Source organism: Crinia signifera, chromosome 2, assembly GCF_055691185.1.
Source record: "Crinia signifera chromosome 2, ASM5569118v1, whole genome shotgun sequence".
Classification (NCBI taxonomy): Eukaryota; Metazoa; Chordata; class Amphibia; order Anura; family Myobatrachidae; genus Crinia; species Crinia signifera.
This window is the reverse complement of record NC_139218.1, coordinates 237,855,979-237,873,760: the sequence shown is the minus strand read 5'-3', so window position 1 is coordinate 237,873,760 and position 17,782 is coordinate 237,855,979.

The window sequence follows — 17,782 nt, the reverse complement described above, 5'->3', positions numbered from 1 at the left end:
GGGCCCCTGGCCAGGCTGACCGGTCACAGGGATGAATGCTTTGGCCGGGGGGACTTGTATAAAAAGTCTCCCCCCGGCTGTGGCATTACCCTGCTGGCTGGTTTTGCCTGGGGCTGGTTCTTAAAATACGGGGGACCCCTACTCATTTTGTCCCCCTATTTTGGGAACCAGCCCCAGAGCAGGAGCCTGGGGCTGGTTGTTAAAAATCGGGGAACCCCTATTTGTCGGGTTCCCTGATTTTTAATTACCGGCTCCAGGCTCCGTCAGCCTGGTGCTGGTTACAGCTGTGGGGGGGACCCCACGCCGGTTTTTTTTCCATTTATTTTTATTTTTTTATTTTTTTTACACCTTGCAGCCTGCACGGATCTGACTGATCCGTGCAGACTGCTACAAATAATTCGTATTAGCGGCCGTATATACGGCCGCTAATACGAATTCCTACGACATCGGTGGGTTACAAAGCAGTCGTATCTGACTGCTTTGTAAATGACCCTCCGGAACACGACTTTGCATACGACTGAAACAGTCGTATGCAGTCGTAGGGAAAATACTAATACGAAAAACTCGGTTTTTCATATTAGTAAATTTCCCCCTAATTAGTAAACCTGACCCTTTTCATCGCCAATATCTCTCCAAGTCATTATTTTACACTTATTATTGTTTACATATGTATAAATGTGGGCTAACATTAGCTGATTCAGTATAACATAATATTTTTATCATGATTTATAGAGCTCCAAAATATTACATGATATTGTGGGTCAGTGTCACGGGTCTTGCGATACATCTTGGAATTAACACCACATGATCTTCAGAAAAACAGTGTAGGCTGAATTTCCCAAATTCTGCAATTACTGTCCAGGGTTTAAGGATGTCCATGTGAGAGAACAGAATTACATGTCAACTGAATATAAACAACTGGACTCAAGCCAGGATATCCTTAAAACATGGACTGTGAAGGTGCCCATAGGCAGCGGCGGATTGGCATGCCGGGACACCGGGTTTAGATTCCGGTGGGCTGGCCCTAATGCCCTGCAGAAACGTCCGCTCACCCTACTTGGAGGGCCGCAGAGTGGGGACCACAGCTACGTGTCTGCCTCTGAGATCCCCTGCAGACAGCGCTGGGGATTTCCATTAAAATGTGTCTCGTGTATGGTGGCTAGGGCCGTCGCTACCCGCACAGCAAGGTATGTGGTGCTGGTGCAGGGACGCGCAGGCCTGGAGAGCCACTCCCTGCATCCTCTGACAGCACTGCTGCTGCCCGTGTGACAGGCGCCGCAGCAGCGCAGACTGGCAGCCAGTAGCGCACGGGGTATGAGAATACCCTGCTGTGCGCTACTGGCTGCCAGTCTGCGCTGCCGCGGCGCCTGTCACACAGGCAGCAGCGGCACTGTCAGAGGTCTCTACTTATCACCCTGTCTCAACTGTGAGGTACTGACATACATGCAAGACCATCGCCCAGCCCTCCCCTCTCCCACGTCTCCTTTTTCGTCATTTCCTCCCCTCTCTTGACTCACATGGTGCACAGTCACTGGAGACTGGACTGGAGGAGCCCAGCTGATGCGACGAGTGGAGCAGCTGAATAGCAGGCACAAAAGAGACTCTGGTAAAAACTACTTTTGGGGGGGGGGGTCCTGGTGGTGATTTCTGCGGAGAGTGCCACAGATTAGTGTAGTGGGGGGAAGACGACGACACTAACAGAGTGTCAGCTTATTTTGCTGGGGGTCACAGAGTAATGTGCGCTGGAAGGGATGGGTGGTGTATGATTATGTGCATTGGCTGTGGGTGTTTATAATTATTTGCACTGAGAAGGGAGGGAATGGTGTATAATTATTTGCGCTGGGGGGGATGGCATATAATTATGTGTGCTGCAAGGAATGGCCTATAATTATGTGCGCTGAGAGGGGGGATGGTGTATAATTATGTGTGCTGGCAAGGGGGGTATATTGTGTTCTGGGAGTGGGGTTAATGGCGTATCATTTTGCCGCAAAATTTCTGGACACTTTCGCCATTCTGCCACTGCCTTCCGAAGGCTGGAGCGGCAGCAAAAACTCCTCAACCTGCCCTGCCATCACCTCAAACAAGAGGTGGTGACGTGCTGGAACTTCACCCTCTATATGCTGCAGAGGATGGAGGAGCAGCAAAAGGCCATTCAAGCCTACACGGCCACCTACGACAGGTGGCAGATGAGCGGGGATGCACCTGACTCAAGTGCAGTGGAGACTGATTTCAGTGTTGTGTAAGGTTCTCCAGCAGTTTGAACTTGCCACACATGAAGTCAGCTCCAACACTGACAGCTTTAGTCAAGTTATTCCCCTGATCAGGCTATTGCAGAAGCAGCTGGAGAAAGTGAAGGAGGAGCTAAAGCATTGCAATTCTGCAAAGCATGTAGCTCCTATGGATGAAGCCCTCCATACGCTTTGTCAGGATATGAGGGTGGTCTGTTAGAGGAATACATTCTGGCCACTGTGCTCGATCCTCGGTTTAAAGAGTATGTTGTGTCTCTGTTTCCGGCAGTCTCAAGTCTACATCTGAAGTGGACCATGACACGGCAAGAGCTCCTCCCTCATTTCTCCCACACCTGTGGTTGCGAGGAAACAGCTGAAATTTCCAACACAACCCGCTGGCGGGGATGCCGGGCAGGCAGGAGCAAGTTTGGACATCTGGTCCGGACTAAAGGACCTGCCAATGATTGCTGACATGTCCACTGTCGCTGCATTGGATGCTGTCACCATTGAAAAAATGGTGGAAGATTACTTTGGTGACAGCATCCAAGTAGACATGTCAAGCAGTCCATACCTCTACTGGCAGGAAAAAAAGGCAGTTTGGAGGTCCTTGTACAAACTGGCTCTATTTTATCTGAGTTGTCCCCCCTCCAGTGTGTACTCTGAAAGAGTTTTTAGTGCAGTAGGGAACCTGGTCAGTGAGCGGTGTAGAAGGTTGCTTCCACAAAATGTGGAGAAGATGATGTTCATCGAAATTAATTATCAATTCTTGAATGAAGACCAGCAATTGCCGCCAGAGACTACAGTGGGACCTGTGATTGTGGAGTCTAGCAGGGATGAATTGATAATCTGTGAGGATGAGTAAGTACACACTGAAGAGGGTGAGGAATCAAAGGATGAGGACGACATCTCTGGAATTGAGAAAGCCACCCTGGAGTGGAGAAATTAGTTTTCCTAAGGAGTCTGGTCAAACTGACACCCGGCCGCCCGCATATTTATTGCCACAAGGGACCCGACTGGTAAGTTCACATCTGCGCTGCCGGCGCTGTGGCAGAGCTTCCGACAGCGCTTCTGCACAATGTGAGTCCGGCAGGAGAAGCGGTGCTAGCTGTTACATCTCAGCTGGGTTGACAGATATCAGAGCCGGGTGACCTCCATGTGGATAGGAGGAGAACAGCACAGCCTACGACACAGACTGCACTAAATTGTGAGCCGTGTGAGCTCACAGATGCAGGCACTCCTTTCCATTTACAAATACACGGACACCTGCTGCCTGGACTAATTACCTATGTGGAATCTTGAGAGGTAATACACATTCTTATTTGGAGCTAAATATTCGTATTGGTCCATTGAGCAGACTACACTGGATGCTGGATAGATTGCGATTATTGCACTTTACAGCTGAGTCTTGGTCCTACTAATTGAGCAAGAACTATTCAGCCATTGCAGTATATTGTGATACTTACCAAAACGGACTAAAACTGCTAATCCAGCTATTGGTTTATCGATCAAATAAGAGTTATTAAGCCCATATGTGCATATATGAACCTTTTATCATTATAAAACATTTTTTAGTGTAATTTTATGTTATTTTGTGTTTTTAGATTTAATAAATGTTATTAAATATTTGTGTGTACCGTTGAGCGCCCCACGCTGTTTTCTTTCTTGTGGTACTTTTTGGAGGTTGACAGTCCTCCAGCATAGTGGCTGCAGGGCTACACTACACACTGCGAGACTCCCTAGCGATTTAGACAACTGTTTCTCTTTACTGCCCATAGCAACCAACAAGATTCTATCTATTGTCTTCTAGATTCTAAAAGCTGCTAAATTAGTAAGAAGGAGACTCTGATTGGTTATTATATGCAACATCACATCCTCAATAGAACTTCCATCTTAGTAAATGTACCCTTTAACCTCCTATAGCCTATCCTTAACCTCCCATCTCATAGCCCAATCCTACCCATCTAGTCCTTGCAGAATATTAACATTTTCACATGTCTACATTTCAGATGCTACTAAGACGCATGTGACCAGGTGGCTCACTCATCTCGTGCTGCATGGCGTGTTGAGGCTGGATGTATGAGGACACATCTGTATATTGCATTTCACTACTGTTTTAAGAGGCATACACACGTAGAGATGTATGCTAAGCAATTTTGCTAAGCTATTTAGGGTAGGCGATTTTCTGGTGTACAGATCGCCCATGGGGAGCACATACACATGCAGAGATTTGTGCTGACATTAGTTGGTGGAGTGGTAACTCCACTTGAATAAATACCGACAAATTCTTGGTGCCAACAGAGATTTTTTTCACGTTCATTAATTTTCTCACCCAAAATAAAGGAACAGAAAAACCACAATAGTGTAATACAGTTTTTGCAATTATGCATATATTTTCATTTGGAGGAATTTTGAAGTAGATGAGACTCATACCCTATAAGGTGGTCTACTGTTTAAGGTAGACACAATTCACTTGTTAGGGAGCAGTAACGTCACCATCAAGTCACCAATGCTTCCAATTCCAATTGTAGTATATGAAAGAAAATGAAGCTGGTATAGTGTAATACCGCTTTTTTATTCACAACAAACAATTTAACATAAAAACAAGAATGTATCACAGCAGACTCTCACCGAGTAAAATTGTCCACAAAGCATTTGTAGACAAATCAGGCACTTGGTTTTATATCACAGGCGTCCCTGGAGCCTTTGTCCCAGTAAAGTCCAGTGTTGTCCACCCTTCTCTCCACGGCCAAAGCGTTTCAAAACCAAAAAGGTTTCTTATTCAAGGCATGTGGAGAGGCGGACCTACTACCTATATTCATACCCCAAGTGGGGAAATCCTATTTCCAGACATGAAGGGTGACATTTAATAAGATGCGCTTTTTGGGGGTTTTTTTGCGATTTTTAGGCAACAAAATGTGGTTATTGCACTTTTTGCCGAAATCGCGTACTTAATCGGGTGCGCTAAATCCCGTAATTCGCACATTTTGTGTGATAACTCGCACTTTCTCACTTGCCGGTTTCAATTCACATTTTTATCGCATCCAGATGTTTTCCCATACAAAAGTATACATATTGCTTCTTTTATGGAATGCGCAAACGGAATTCGCATTTCAAAAGTGTCTAAAAATCCCCACTGGTGCAGACCAGGTGCTGATGGGCGAATTGACCAAAAAGCAACTTTGGTCAAGTGCAGAAATGGTTAATTTTCTCACAGGTGTCCTAATTTTTAATCATAAACTCCCCTACATATACCCCAACATCATTAAGGACACCTGTAAGGGTTTGAGAGATGGAGATTGTGCTCAGTGGTGTGGAGCTGGCTGTTTGTGACTTTCATCATTTGGAGAAGCTGTGCAGAAGGAGGGAGCAAGCTGCGCACCAGATCCAGGTACCCCGAGTACTGCGTGCTTCACATAGGTATCGTGCTAGGCTGTACCTGAACTCCCTCTCTGATCAACAGGTTGTGGGGATGTTTCGGCTGAACCGCAATAACCTTTTGAACTTATATGAGCAGGTGAAAGATGATTTGGACCCTTATGGGGGTGCCAGCTATGCAGTGTCTGGGCTGCAGAAATGAATGTGTGCCCTCTACTTCTTGGCCACAGTCTCCACTCAGTCTGTGACCTCATGGTCATTGGGGGTCTCACAAGCCACTTTCTCTAAGCATTTCACTCAAGTGTTACTTGCTTTCAAGAAGTTGTGGTGCACATATATCAGATTCCCACGTTGTGAGTCCGAGTGGCAGGACCTTAAGGTGGCTTTCTATAGGCTCTCAGCATTCCCAAATGTGGTGGGAGCCATAGATTGAAGCCACATTGGGCTTCGGCCACCGCACGTGAGGGGACACATCTACGTCAATCGGCATGGGTGTCACTCTCTGAACGTGCAGGTGGTATGTGATGCCAACCTAAAAATACTCAGTGTGGTTGCAGACTACCCAGGGAACTGCCATGATGCCTATATTCTGTGTCACTCAGCCCTCTGGGACCGATTCCAGCACCACCCCAATGCCGGAGGGCTGGCTATTTTGGTATATTTTTACGATGCTGCATAGCAATTATAAAAATTACATACCAAATTAGTTCAACACCCTCACTGCACATTACCATAGTAGGTTACACCATTTCAGTTTTATTATAAAAACATTAGGATTGAAAAAACCACAGACACATTTTACAGTAAAGGAACGTCTTTACTAATGCAAAAAAATGATTTTAGGTCCTATTACTGGACCATACATTTTCACAAAAATATTCTTCATGATAAAACTGTAAAGAACAAAAATAGATACGTGCAACTTGTACAATCACTTTTTAGGTACCTGTGTACGCGCACATCCCCCCTTTGCCCCTGACCCCAGCTCACCCCTGGTTCGCACACTCCTACGTGGTGGTGAAGTGGGTGAGCCGCTCAGTGGTGTACTTGACACACTATTAATAGTGGATGTAGCTGTACCTAGTGCATTTAATTCTTGAATTTAATTGTGCCTGCATGGCAATCAAGGCATTAGTCTGTGCTTATATAGCTTGTGTTTGCCCATGTACCCTTTCAGTTAGGTTGGCTATATTATTGTTTTGTACCCGTAGGCAGAGCCGGATTAACAATGGGCCTGATTTTGTAGCTGAGGGTCAGGGCTTTCCAACGAGACCAGCCCCGCGTCGCTAGCCCCCTGGGAACCGGAGATACCGCCAGGAAAACCTGGAACGTTTTCCCCATAAGATAACATGGGACCCGCAAATTCTGACCTCCACCCGGTTCCAACGGCTGCCAATTCCCCCTACAGCATCACAGAAACTTGAGGTTGATCTCAGTCTAACCCAAATCGCTGGGCCTTCAATCTGATACCTGGTCCATATGGGTTCATTGGTTCTAGAGATATTGCAGGTAAAACTATTTGTTTTTTTCATTTCTGAAATGTAATTTCATGGCTGTTCATGTTGTTTGAGGGCAGATTTCTCTGGAACCAAACGGCCCAGTTTCACGGGACCAAAATCATTCGAAGGCTACATGTAAATGGGTCAGTTGGTTTCGAAGATATAGCTGGTTGTTTAAAGGGGGCGGGGTGGTTTTCTCTCCCCCTCACACCAGAAAATGAAGGGACTAGGCTTGTGTAAAAGGGGCCAGTCCGAGAATGTCCCTGCATGATCCTGGGACCATATTCGCTGCATTTTCTGGTATGAAAGGGGTATTATTTCAAATAGCCGGGACCTGCAGTGCACTGAATACAGCCGGGCAGCCCCCTGCTCTCTGCCCGGCTGTTAATGGCTGTCATTTCTGCCCGGCGGAGACTGTCCCCCAGTTTCCGCGAGCATGAATTTCCCCTTGGCAATGAGCATGTAATCCCACATGGCAATGAGCATGAAACCCCTGGCAATGAACATGGAACCCCTGGCAATGAACATGTAGGTAAGCAACACTTATGTAGCATCATTTTTAATAGGCATTATGGTGTTTGGCATAATACGTAATGGAGATTATGGTGTGAGGGTTAACATGTAATGAACATTATGGTGTAAATTTTTAATGTGCGCCTTTGGCGCGCAATGCCCTTATTTATGAAGCATATTGTGCATTATTGCTCAATCTGTTTGGTATAGTGCAGGCATGTCCAAACTATGGCCCTCCAACTGTGAAACTACAAGTCCCATCATGCATTGCCACAGTTTTGCAATTAGGGAATGCTAAAACTATGTCAAGGCATGCTGGGATGTGTAGTTTCACAACAGCTAGAGGGCCACTGTTTGGACATGCCTGGTATAGTGTGTATTTTGGCTCAATCCATGTGGCAAAATGTGATTGTTGCCTTAATCTGTGTGGCACAACGTGAATTTTGACTCCATCTGTGTGCCATAGTGTGAATCGGTGTGAATTTTGTCTCATTCCATGTGGCATAATGTGTAAGAGGCAAGTACAGTATAAGGGGGTTACTATTGTGTTGCATGATTTGTATAAGGGGTATATGGTGTGGTAAACTAAGGTTACCACATAAAAGGTGCTGACATACTGTCTACCAAGTTTCGGTTTTCAGTATTTTTTTATAACTGGAGTGCCGTCTCACCCTGCAAGTATCTTAGGACATCGGCGTCCTGCGGGTGCACCTTTGGAGTGCACCCGCCAATATATCTCCCTGCATTTTTCTTATGCCAGCCCCCTGCATTTTCCAGGTATATATAATTAGTTGAAAGTATTTACACAAATAGAGACACACCCATGAGCAGACCACCCAAACAGAACACTGGTCACATCCCCCACATTTCAAGATGCTGGCCGCAACCCCTATTATTGCGCATAATAGGCCCTTGATCATTTTCAGCTCCAGGCCCATTTAGACCTGAATCTGGCTCTGGTAACAGTGCAGCTTAAACATCAAGTGGGGGTCATGGGGAAGGTGACATTGCATTGAAATAAATTTGTGGCAGAAGGTGACATTGCATTGAAATACATTTGTGGCGTTACATTGCATTGCGTTGCATTACATTCATGCATTACAGACATGTGTATTTTACTCAGTAGGGGGGGGGCACACGCTGTGCTTGTTCAGTTGTTGGACTGCTATCGGGAAGAAGCTCTTGGTGGTTCTGGTTGATTTGGCCAGGATGGACCTCAAACAGTTGCCAGATGGGAGCATTTCAAACAGTTTGAGGCCGGGGTGTAGTTTGTCTGGTACAATTTTTAACGCACGTTTTTTTACCCTAGCTAGGTAAAGTTCCTGAACCGGTGGGAGGTTGGCCCCAACGATTTTTTCCGCAGTCTTCACCACCCTCTGGAGTCTATGTCTGTCGGATACATACAAAATAAAGAACAATCAAACAATACTGAATGTGAGTGTGAACATTATATACCATTATGATGCATTGCCCCATATACTGCTGCTTAGCAAGCCGCTTGGTTGCATGCCCACGGTCCTCCCCCCCAGCCGCCGAATCTCCTTGGTACCATGCAAAGGGATGTATGCAAATACAGTGCACCCAAAGGAGAGAGAAATCATTAGATGGTCTCCGGATATCAAATGATTTCCATATACTGCTGCTTAGCAAGCCGCCTGGTTGCATGCCCACGCCCCCCACGCCCCCCCCCCCCCCCCCCAAAGTATTGATCAACTATCTCTGACAAAAACCCATCAAGATGAGTCTTTAAAAGGGAATATTCCTGCTTAGTTTCTGTTGAATGAAGAAGCTTGTACTTCCGAAAGGCCTTGGACAAAGAACTCTGAAGAGATAGATATTGTAGTAAGTGCAGCTGGTCAGTGGTTCCAGCTCCAGGCCTAACTTCTGCAACAATGTAACTATGGGGGTTATTCTGGTTGGATCGGTGAAACGTGCGTTCGGACGTGCTTTCCGATAACATTACGCATTCTTTCGGTGAGCGTGAGTCCGCCCACAGAACATATGCATACGGACGGTGGGGATGCGCCGACAAAGGGGAGTGCCGTGCATATGAGTGTACGCTGCCATGCACGGACGGTTTCTTAACCTTAGCGATCGGAGACAGCGCACTTGTTTGCATTGCTTATGTATGGCCCTAAGGGCCCCAGGCGCTGATTCATTACCTCCACCAGGGTTAGCAGTTCCCTGTGGGAGAATGGGGCTGCCCTGGTGGAAGACATATTGGCAATGGCACAGCTAATAATTGCAAGTCCATATATAAGTTATGCTTTTCACTGATTGGTTGGAAACCTTCTTTTTTGGTATAAACTTTATTAATCCTTTCTATATTAACAGTATGTGTGTGAATACATTTACGCCACACTGTAACATCTAAACAGGTGTTCACATGATTACACACACCGTCCATGTAGTGTGCAATTCATACGTATTACTTAAACAGTTGCTAAAACCGCATACAGCCAACTTGTATGCGATTATTAAGCTTCTGCATACAATGAAATCTACAAATTTGTTGACACGTGTGTGTGTGTATATATATATATATATATATATATATATATATATATTACAGTTTTTCAAAGGTGAAGCACTCCAAGGGATGATGTAAGTATAGCCGGTGCCAGGCACATAGAAAATGAAAAAAAGCACTTACCCCTTCAGGGAAAGGAATTGGAGCCAGCACTCAGCAGTTGGTGAAAGAAAAATAGTGTTTTAATGCAAAGACATAGTTGCAATGGTGACAGCTGTTATCCTGACAGCTGTTTCAACTGCTCCTTGGCCTCTGATGAAAACTGCCAAGGAGCAGTTGAAACAGCTGTCAGGATAAAAGCTGTCACCATTGGAACTATGTCTTTGCATTAAAACACTATTTTTCTTTCACCAACTGCTGAGTGCTGGCTCCAATTCCTTTCCCTGAAGGGGTAAGTGCTTATATATATATATATATATATATATATATATATATATATGTGTATATATATATAGGAGGAGAAGAAAGACTGGCACTCGTAGGTCTTTTCTATATATATATATATCAATAAGAAAGAAGAACGTCACTCCCGGCACTTGGTGAAAACAGTAATTTTTACTATGTCTGCCAACGGCGTTTCGAGCCTATGGCTCATCTTCAGGACAATAACAGTTAATACATGTGTAACAGTGCATTAAATACCTTATTCTGAACAGGTGCCTCCACGCCGCCATTCCGTTCACCCTCCGGCTCCGGGACCTGCTTCCGGGTTCACACACCGGATGTGACGCGGCGCCTGTTTGCAGGGGACGTGATGTCAGCGTGTTAGCACTGTCCCTGTGAAATACATAAAAACATCATAAATAAGACATCGAACAGTATTCAATGAGAAAAATTTGCCGTGTTTTATGGCGAGTTTGTGCTTTTCTCGCGGCGGATGGTGACTTTTGCTCTCCAAAAGCGAGCAACCCTATTCAATGTGCTATTTTCGCCGTTGGAGAACAGTGAATAATGGATGGTTCGCCATCTGTTACTCGCCGCCATTCGCCATGTGTTCTCAATGGGATTTTGCATGGAGATTCTCCGTCTCTCGCCGTCACTCGCCATGAGTGTATTCAATGAGAAGACGGAGAATAAATTTCAAGGTAAATTTCTCCGTGTCTCTCCGTGTATCCCTCGTCATTTTTCCATGAAGAAATTTTTTAAGAAATCATGTCAGAAGACTTTTGCAGTGTTGTTTTAAACTCTACTAGTGTATTTTAATATATTTTGAGTTCCCTTCATGTTATATTTGTTCTCCAAGTGCCTTATGAATATATATATTTGATTTTATTAGGATTTTTTTTTTTAACCCAGGATGCATTATTTTACCCATGATTCTACACACATTTTTTACCCATGAATCACCTCCCCACCTCACTCCTTCGTTTGGCCTTTGAGGAGATAACACAGCCTTTGCAGTCTGCTGTTTTGGAAACGTTTTTTCAGGGTAATTTGTGTTTTTTTGCATTTCTCTGCAATTACTTAACACTGTCTACAGTTATGGAGCTGTATAGGGACACTCTTGTCACATTCATGCTGAATGCCTGCGTGGAGGAGGAATCAGATATGGATGATGGCACTAGTGTTTCGGCGATAGCTCCATTTGGTGAGGCAGTGCAGGTTTCAGTCCCACGTCCATGCCATTTTCGTATTAGGCGTGAACTGGGTGATCTCACCGAGGCGGAGGTGATATCTAATTATCGCCTTTCGTCTGAGGCAATCCACATGCTCTATGATCTCATGGAGCCAGACCTGGTCGCACGGAAACGGGGCAATCACGCACTCAGCGGTTTCCAGAAACTGTTGGGTGCGTTGCATTTTTTTGCGTCGGGCACATTCCAGCCCACTTTGAGCCAAACCTGCGGTTACTCACAGCCGACCCTTTCGCACTGTATAGGTCAGGTCATAAAGGCATTCCGCAAATTGACGACCCAGTTTATAAAATTCCCAGATCATGAGAGCGGTTGGAATTAGATCAGATTTGGTTTTTATTCAAAATGGAAAATCCCCAATGTGCTGGGCACGATCGACTGCACCCATGTGGCGTTCAGACCACCGCGTGAAAATAAGGAATGTTTTCGCAATCGAAAACACTTTCACTCATTGAACGTTCAGGTGGTCTGCGACCACCAAATGAAAATAACCGATTTACTCGTGGGTTTTCCTGGGTCGGCCCACGACTCGTTCATTTTAAGCCAGTCTGCCTTGTATGCCGATTTCGAGCACGGTCGAATGCCGGACGGCTGGCTGTTAGGTGAGTAGCTTATTCCCTTGTCTTTTATATTGTTATTGAAATCCAAATGTCTACTTTTTTTTTTTTTGGGATATAGGTGATGGCGGTTATCCCAATAAGGACTGGCTCCTGACCCCATTGTCTGATCCGGTGGGCGAAGCTGCAGAAAATTACCAAAAGGCTCACGCGACAGCGAGGGCAATAATTGAGCGAACCTTCGGTGTCCTTAAAAACCGGTTCAGATGTTTAGACAAGACCGGTGGAGCCCTTTTATACTCACCGGCAAAAGTTTGCGGTATAATTAATGCCTGTTGTGTCCTATACAACATTTGTATCGCAAACCGTTTGCCGGTGACTGTAGATGCCGCGGTTTTCCGGCATGGGGACCTTTCTACAGATTTGCACACCGGTATGAATGAACGAGATACAGCGAGAGCTCGACTCATCCGCACGTATTTTTCACGCTGTGAGTATTTTTATTCCATAGTTTCTTTTTTTTTTTTTTTTTTTATAAATGCTATTTGTATTTATATTTCATGTATTTCAGAGTTACCTTGGCGTGGTTGATTTTTCATTGTTCGGTTAATGTTTACATCTGTTGGCCAGTTAGTTTTGTTGATCCAAGTTGTTTGTGGATTTTTTTTGCACTTATGCTACTTTGGAGCTGTCAGCAGGTGAGCATCGCTAACCCATGGGGCTGGTGGGAGGGGTGGGGCCCTGTGTAATGTCAATAATACCTTCTTTTTCTCTTCCAGCTTCTTCTGGCGGAATATGTTTTGGGTCCTACAGATGAATACCTGTGTATCTGGGGAACCCCTGCTGTCATGCTGCTGCACTGCTGCTGGTTGCAAGACTCCTTGGAGTTGTCAGCAGGTGAGCATCGCTTCCCCATGGGGCTGGTGGGAGGGATGGGGCCCTGTGAAATGTCAATAATACCTTCTTTTTCTCTTCCAGCTTCTTCTGGCGGAATATGTTTTGGGTCCTACAGATGAATACCTGTGTATCTGGGGAACCCCTGCTGTCATGCTGCTGCACTGCTGGTTGCAAGACGCCTTGGAGTTGTCAGCAGGTGAGCATCGCTTCCCCATGGGGCTGGTGGGAGGGGTGGGGCCCTGTGTAATGTCAATAATACCTTCTTTTTCTCTTTCAGCTTCTTATGGCGGAATATGTTTTGGGTCCTACAGATGAATACCTGTGTATCTGGGGAACCCCTGCTGTCATGCTGCTGCACTGCTGCTGGTTGCAAGACTCCTTGGAGTTGTCAGCAGGTGAGCATCGCTTCCCCATGGGGCTGGTGGGAGGGGTGGGGCCCTGTGAAATGTCAATAATACCTTCTTTTTCTCTTCCAGCTTCTTCTGGCGGAATATGTTTTGGGTCCTACAGATGAATACCTGTGTATCTGGGGAACCCCTGCTGTCATGCTGCTGCACTGCTGCTGGTTGCAAGACTCCTTGGAGTTGTCAGCAGGTGAGCATCGCTTCCCCATGGGGCTGGTGGGAGGGATGGGGCCCTGTGTAATGTCAATAATACCTTCTTTTTCTCTTTCAGCTTCTTCTGGCGGAATATGTTTTGGGTCCTACAGATGAATACCTGTGTATCTGGGGAACCCCTGCTGTCATGCTGCTGCACTGCTGCTGGTTGCAAGACTCCTTGGAGTTGTCAGCAGGTGAGCATCGCTTCCCCATGGGGCTGGTGGGAGGGGTGGGGCCCTGTGTAATGTCAATAATACCTTCTTTTTCTCTTCCAGCTTCTTCCATCACTTCATCCCAAATGGCTGTGGACTGATGTGTGTCAACCCCTACTGTCCTAACTGGCTGGACCTGCTGATGTGTGCACCATGACTACTTCTGCAACACTAGCCGCTTATACCAGGTGAGCATCGCTACACTTGGGGTTGGTGGGTGGAATTGGGCCCTGTGTAATATGATTAATACCTTCTCTTTTTTACTTCCAGCTTCTTCCATCGCTTCATCCCAAATGGCTGTGGACTGATGTGTGTCAACCCCTACTGTCCTAACTGGCTGGACCTGCTGATGTGTGCTCCATGACTACTTCTAATAGACTTGCTGCTGTTATCAGGTGAGTGTAGCACTATTAGGAAGTCCGGTACTTATGTAGTATCTGGGCGCCCGATTTTTTTGATTGTATGCCTTAAGTTAAGGCATACAATCAGATGCGATGCGATATCGCATCGCATCGCATACGACCATATCGCATGCAATGCGATGCGATGACCCGATTTTTCCATAGGATTCAATGTTAAAATGAACTGAGTCCGTTTTAACATGGAATTCAATGGGAAAAAAGGGGTCCTTTTCATACCCCTACTATCCAAGTGGGCATGGAGTTGGATATAAACCTGTAGCGAGCCACCGAGCCCGAAGCGTAGCGAGCGAAGCGAGCCCCGCGAGGGGACGGTATTCTGTGTCCCCTCGCGGGGCTCGCTGCGCTCGCCACGCTTCGGGCTCGGTGGCTCGCTACGCTCGCCACAGGTTTATATCCAACTCCATGCCCACTTGGATAGTAGGGGTATGAAAAGGACCCCTTTTCCCATTGAATTCCATTTCGATTTCGAGCACGGTCGAATGCCGGACGGCTGGCTGTTAGGTGAGTAGCTTATTCCCTTGTCTTTTATATTGTTATTGAAATCCAAATGTCTACTTTTTTTTTTTTTGGGATATAGGTGATGGCGGTTATCCCAATAAGGACTGGCTCCTGACCCCATTGTCTGATCCGGTGGGCGAAGCTGCAGAAAATTACCAAAAGGCTCACGCGACAGCGAGGGCAATAATTGAGCGAACCTTCGGTGTCCTTAAAAACCGGTTCAGATGTTTAGACAAGACCGGTGGAGCCCTTTTATACTCACCGGCAAAAGTTTGCGGTATAATTAATGCCTGTTGTGTCCTATACAACATTTGTATCGCAAACCGTTTGCCGGTGACTGTAGATGCCGCGGTTTTCCGGCATGGGGACCTTTCTACAGATTTGCACACCGGTATGAATGAACGAGATACAGCGAGAGCTCGACTCATCCGCACGTATTTTTCACGCTGTGAGTATTTTTATTCCATAGTTTCTTTTTTTTTTTTTTTTTTTATAAATGCTATTTGTATTTATATTTCATGTATTTCAGAGTTACCTTGGCGTGGTTGATTTTTCATTGTTCGGTTAATGTTTACATCTGTTGGCCAGTTAGTTTTGTTGATCCAAGTTGTTTGTGGATTTTTTTTGCACTTATGCTACTTTGGAGCTGTCAGCAGGTGAGCATCGCTAACCCATGGGGCTGGTGGGAGGGGTGGGGCCCTGTGTAATGTCAATAATACCTTCTTTTTCTCTTCCAGCTTCTTCTGGCGGAATATGTTTTGGGTCCTACAGATGAATACCTGTGTATCTGGGGAACCCCTGCTGTCATGCTGCTGCACTGCTGCTGGTTGCAAGACTCCTTGGAGTTGTCAGCAGGTGAGCATCGCTTCCCCATGGGGCTGGTGGGAGGGATGGGGCCCTGTGAAATGTCAATAATACCTTCTTTTTCTCTTCCAGCTTCTTCTGGCGGAATATGTTTTGGGTCCTACAGATGAATACCTGTGTATCTGGGGAACCCCTGCTGTCATGCTGCTGCACTGCTGGTTGCAAGACGCCTTGGAGTTGTCAGCAGGTGAGCATCGCTTCCCCATGGGGCTGGTGGGAGGGGTGGGGCCCTGTGTAATGTCAATAATACCTTCTTTTTCTCTTTCAGCTTCTTATGGCGGAATATGTTTTGGGTCCTACAGATGAATACCTGTGTATCTGGGGAACCCCTGCTGTCATGCTGCTGCACTGCTGCTGGTTGCAAGACTCCTTGGAGTTGTCAGCAGGTGAGCATCGCTTCCCCATGGGGCTGGTGGGAGGGGTGGGGCCCTGTGAAATGTCAATAATACCTTCTTTTTCTCTTCCAGCTTCTTCTGGCGGAATATGTTTTGGGTCCTACAGATGAATACCTGTGTATCTGGGGAACCCCTGCTGTCATGCTGCTGCACTGCTGCTGGTTGCAAGACTCCTTGGAGTTGTCAGCAGGTGAGCATCGCTTCCCCATGGGGCTGGTGGGAGGGATGGGGCCCTGTGTAATGTCAATAATACCTTCTTTTTCTCTTTCAGCTTCTTCTGGCGGAATATGTTTTGGGTCCTACAGATGAATACCTGTGTATCTGGGGAACCCCTGCTGTCATGCTGCTGCACTGCTGCTGGTTGCAAGACTCCTTGGAGTTGTCAGCAGGTGAGCATCGCTTCCCCATGGGGCTGGTGGGAGGGGTGGGGCCCTGTGTAATGTCAATAATACCTTCTTTTTCTCTTCCAGCTTCTTCCATCACTTCATCCCAAATGGCTGTGGACTGATGTGTGTCAACCCCTACTGTCCTAACTGGCTGGACCTGCTGATGTGTGCACCATGACTACTTCTGCAACACTAGCCGCTTATACCAGGTGAGCATCGCTACACTTGGGGTTGGTGGGTGGAATTGGGCCCTGTGTAATATGATTAATACCTTCTCTTTTTTACTTCCAGCTTCTTCCATCGCTTCATCCCAAATGGCTGTGGACTGATGTGTGTCAACCCCTACTGTCCTAACTGGCTGGACCTGCTGATGTGTGCTCCATGACTACTTCTAATAGACTTGCTGCTGTTATCAGGTGAGTGTAGCACTATTAGGAAGTCCGGTACTTATGTAGTATCTGGGCGCCCGATTTTTTTGATTGTATGCCTTAAGTTAAGGCATACAATCAGATGCGATGCGATATCGCATCGCATCGCATACGACCATATCGCATGCAATGCGATGCGATGACCCGATTTTTCCATAGGATTCAATGTTAAAATGAACTGAGTCCGTTTTAACATGGAATTCAATGGGAAAAAAGGGGTCCTTTTCGGGCTCGGGCTTCGGGCTCGGTGGCTCGCTACGCTCGCCACAGGTTTATATCCAACTCCATGCCCACTTGGATAGTAGGGGTATGAAAAGGACCCCTTTTCCCATTGAATTCCATGTTAAAATGGACTCAGACCATTTTAACATTGAATCCTATGGAAAAATCGGGTCCATTGCATCGCATCGCATCCGATGGTCGCATGTGATGCGATGCGATGTGCCCGATCCGACCCGATTTCTAAATCGGGCGCCCAGATAGTACATAAGTACCGGAAGTCCTCCTCATCTGTACTTTTTCAATTTAAATCTACTTATCAATGAAACTGATATTTGAACATTAATTTTCGTTCAGATACATCAGAATCTTTTGGAACACTTGCCCTGGACCTTTATCTTGAGCACATTTTGGGACACTTGCCCATGACCTATACCTTAAGACCTATACCTGGGCCTATACCTTTCGAACATTAATGGACACTTGCAATGAATCTACACCTTTACATTTACATTGAAAGCTTTTA